The sequence below is a fragment of the Carya illinoinensis genome, chromosome 4 (genome assembly GCF_018687715.1).
Source record: "Carya illinoinensis cultivar Pawnee chromosome 4, C.illinoinensisPawnee_v1, whole genome shotgun sequence".
NCBI classification, from domain to species: domain Eukaryota; kingdom Viridiplantae; phylum Streptophyta; class Magnoliopsida; order Fagales; family Juglandaceae; genus Carya; species Carya illinoinensis.
The window spans coordinates 25,982,380-25,987,023 of NC_056755.1; positions in this window are offsets into that span (position 1 = coordinate 25,982,380).

Consider the following 4,644-nt stretch of genomic DNA (forward strand, 5'->3'; position numbering starts at 1 on the left):
GCTTTAATCATGGACACATTTGATGAGATTTCCCTTGAGAAAATGGTGTAAACGGCGTTGGCTTTTGGGCCGATTAGTTGCAATGCACATGGAGGTGCCCGTAGGTGGCGATTGGCTGTGACTTGTCTGTTCCATTGACATTCCTTTTGTCGAAATGTGCTGCATCAAGTGTATTCTTCAAATTCACTCTATGAAGGATGAACGACAACAATTAAATTTGTAAGGCTCATTTAGAAAAGGTGAGATAGAATTAAAAGGGCAATTATGTTCAAAACAAGGTTTTGTGATGACTAATCACTTGTGAGTTGATCAATGCCCTCAACTTTATTCAGAAACCTAACAATGGTGCAATGAGAACTTTAGGGCCGTGTGGCACATCCTAGGCTCGAGGAAAACCAATGGTTTGGCGTATGTGCGCAAGAATTCATGAAAAGACGGGTTTCTTCGAGCCAATTCGTCCAATACCTGAAACGAACCAGGAGTGTTAATGAGGGATGGATGTGATGTGAGATTGCCCTTGAGAAAATGGTTTAAGAGGCTCGGGCTTTGGGCTGATTAGTTCCAATGCACATGCAGGTGCACCTACGTGGGATTGTATTCCATCTATTGAAATGTGTTGGATCAATTCTAATCCACTAATTCACTCTATGAATGATGAAAAACAACAATAAAAGTCATAAGGTCCGTATAAAAAAGGCGAGAATGAATTAATAAGAAAATTAAGCTCAAAACATCGTTTAGAGACGACTAATCACCTGTAAGTTTGTTAATGCCGTCAACTTAAGTTAAAACCTTCACAATGGCAGGTTGTGGTCATGAAGGACATGTGGCACTTCTTGGGCTCGATGGAAACCGATGGTAGGGCTTATGTGGGCTGCGATTGGAAGAACGAAAGAAAAGGCGGGTCTGTTCGGGGCCAATTCGTCCATTTCTAGTAATGAGCTGGAAGGGTTAAGGTGGGAGGCATTTCATGAGATTTCACTTGAGAAAATAATATAAAAGGCATGGGTTAGGGGCTGATTAGTTGCAATGCACCTGGATGTGCACCAAGGTGGCGATTGGCGGGGACTTGGGCGTTGGAATGACATTCCTTCAACGGAAATGTCGTGGATCAATTCCAATCCACTAATTCACTCTTAGATTGATAAAGAACAAGAATAGAAGTCGTAAGGTCCACATATATAAGCTAAGAAAGAATTAAAAAGGAAATTAACCTGAAAACACGGTTTAGAGATGACTATTGACTTGTGAGTTGATTAATGCCCTCAACTCAAGTTAGAAGCTCAACCATGGTGAGATGAGAACATGTGGGGCGTGTGGCACTTCTTCGGCTTGAGGGAAACCGTTTGTATGATGAATGGGGGCTACAATTGGAACAGTGAAAGGAAAGATAGGTTTATTCGAGTCAATTCGTTCAGTGCTAGAAATGAGCTGTAAGGCTTTAATCATGGACGCATTTGATGAGATATCCCTTGAGAAAATGGTGTAAAGGGCGTTGGCTTTTGGGCCGATTAGTCGCAATGCACATGGAGGTGCACGTAGGTGGCGATTGGCTGTGACTTGTCTGTTCCATTGACATTCCTTTTGTCGAAATGTGCTGGATCAAGTGTATTCTTCAAATTCACTCTATGAAGGATGAACAACAACAGTTAAATTTGTAAGGCTCATTTAGAAAAGGTGAGATAGAATTAAAAGGGCAATTATGTTCAAAACAAGGTTTTGTGATGACTAATCACTTGTGAGTTGATTAATGCCCTCAACTTTATTCAGAAACCTAACAATGGTGGAATGAGAACTTTAGGGCCGTGTGGCACATCCTAGGCTCGAGGAAAACCAATGGTTTGGCATATGTGCGCAAGAATTCATGAAAGACGGGTTTCTTCGAGCCAATTCGTCCAATGCCTGAAACGAACCAGGAGTGTTAATGAGGGATGGATGTGATGTGAGATTGCCCTTGAGAAAAGGGTTTAAGAGGCTCGGGCTTTGGGCTGATTAGTTCCAATGCACATGCAGGAGCACCTACGTGGGATTGTATTCCATCTATTGAAATGTGTTGGATCAATTTTAATCCACTAATTCACTCTATGAATGATGAAAAACAACAATAAAAGTCATAAGGTCCGTATAAAAAAGGCGAGAATGAATTAATAAGAAAATTAAGCTCAAAACATCGTTTAGAGACGACTAATCACCTGTAAGTTTGTTAATACCGTCAACTTAAGTTAAAACCTTCACAATGGCAGGTTGTGGTCATGAAGGACATGTGGCACTTCTTGGGCTCGATGGAAACCGATGGTAGGGCTTATGTGGGCTGCGATTGGAAGAACGAAAGAAAAGGCGGGTCTGTTCGGGGCCAATTCGTCCATTTCTAGTAATGAGCTGGAAGGGTTAAGGTCGGAGGCATTTCATGAGATTTCACTTGAGAAAATAATATAAAAGGCATGGGTTAGGGGCTGATTAGTTGCAATGCACATGGATGTGCACCAAGGTGGCGATTGGCGGGGACTTGGGCGTTGGAATGACATTCCTTCAACGGAAATGTCATGGATCAATTCCAATTCACTAATTCACTCTTAGATTGGTAAAGAACAAGAATAGAAGTCGTAAGGTCCACATATATAAACTAAGAAAGAATTAAAAAGGACATTAACCTGAAAACACGGTTTAGAGATGACTATTGACTTGTGAGTTGATTAATGCCCTCAACTCAAGTTAGAAGCTCAACCATGGTGAGATGAGAACATGTGGGGCGTGTGGCACTTCTTCGGCTTGAGGGAAACCGTTTGTATGCTGAATGGGGGCTACAATTGGAACAGTGATAGAAAAGATAGGTTTATTCGAGTCTATTCGTTCAGTGCTAGAAATGAGCTGTAAGGCTTTAATCATGGACGCCTTTGATGAGATTTCCCTTGAGAAAATGGTGTAAATGGCGTCGGCTTTTGGGCCGATTAGTTGCAATGCACATGGAGGTGCGCGTAGGTGGCGATTGGCTGTGACTTGTCTGTTCCATTGACATTCCTTTTGTCGAAATGTGCTGGATCAAGTGTATTCTTCAAATTCACTCTATGAAGGATGAAGAACAACAATTAAATTTGTAAGGCTCATTTAGAAAAGGTGAGATAGAATTAAAAGGGCAATTATGTTCAAAACAAGGTTTTGTGATGACTAATCACTTGTGAGTTGATTAATGCCCTCAACTTTATTCAGAAACCTAACAATGGTGGAATGAGAACTTTAGGGCCGTGTGGCACATCCTAGGCTCGAGGAAAACCAATGGTTTGGCATATGTGCGCAAGAATTCATGAAAGACGGGTTTCTTCGAGCCAATTCGTCCAATGCCTGAAACGAACCAGGAGTGTTAATGAGGGATGGATGTGATGTGAGATTGCCCTTGAGAAAAGGGTTTAAGAGGCTCGGGCTTTGGGCTGATTAGTTCCAATGCACATGCAGGAGCACCTACGTGGGATTGTATTCCATCTATTGAAATGTGTTGGATCAATTTTAATCCACTAATTCACTCTATGAATGATGAAAAACAACAATAAAAGTCATAAGGTCCGTATAAAAAAGGCGAGAATGAATTAATAAGAAAATTAAGCTCAAAACATCGTTTAGAGACGACTAATCACCTGTAAGTTTGTTAATACCGTCAACTTAAGTTAAAACCTTCACAATGGCAGGTTGTGGTCATGAAGGACATGTGGCACTTCTTGGGCTCGATGGAAACCGATGGTAGGGCTTATGTGGGTTGCGATTGGAAGAACGAAAGAAAAGGCGGGTCTGTTCGGGGCCAATTCGTCCATTTCTAGTAATGAGCTGGAAGGGTTAAGGTCGGAGGCATTTCATGAGATTTCACTTGAGAAAATAATATAAAAGGCATGGGTTAGGGGCTGATTAGTTGCAATGCACATGGATGTGCACCAAGGTGGCGATTGGCGGGGACTTGGGCGTTGGAATGACATTCCTTCAACGGAAATGTCATGGATCAATTCCAATTCACTAATTCACTCTTAGATTGGTAAAGAACAAGAATAGAAGTCGTAAGGTCCACATATATAAACTAAGAAAGAATTAAAAAGGACATTAACCTGAAAACACGGTTTAGAGATGACTATTGACTTGTGAGTTGATTAATGCCCTCAACTCAAGTTAGAAGCTCAACCATGGTGAGATGAGAACATGTGGGGCGTGTGGCACTTCTTCGGCTTGAGGGAAACCGTTTGTATGCTGAATGGGGGCTACAATTGGAACAGTGATAGAAAAGATAGGTTTATTCGAGTCTATTCGTTCAGTGCTAGAAATGAGCTGTAAGGCTTTAATCATGGACGCCTTTGATGAGATTTCCCTTGAGAAAATGGTGTAAATGGCGTCGGCTTTTGGGCCGATTAGTTGCAATGCACATGGAGGTGCGCGTAGGTGGCGATTGGCTGTGACTTGTCTGTTCCATTGACATTCCTTTTGTCGAAATGTGCTGGATCAAGTGTATTCTTCAAATTCACTCTATGAAGGATGAAGAACAACAATTAAATTTGTAAGGCTCATTTAGAAAAGGTGAGATAGAATTAAAAGGGCAATTATGTTCAAAACAAGGTTTTGTGATGACTAATCACTTGTGAGTTGATTAATGCCCTCAACTTTATTCAG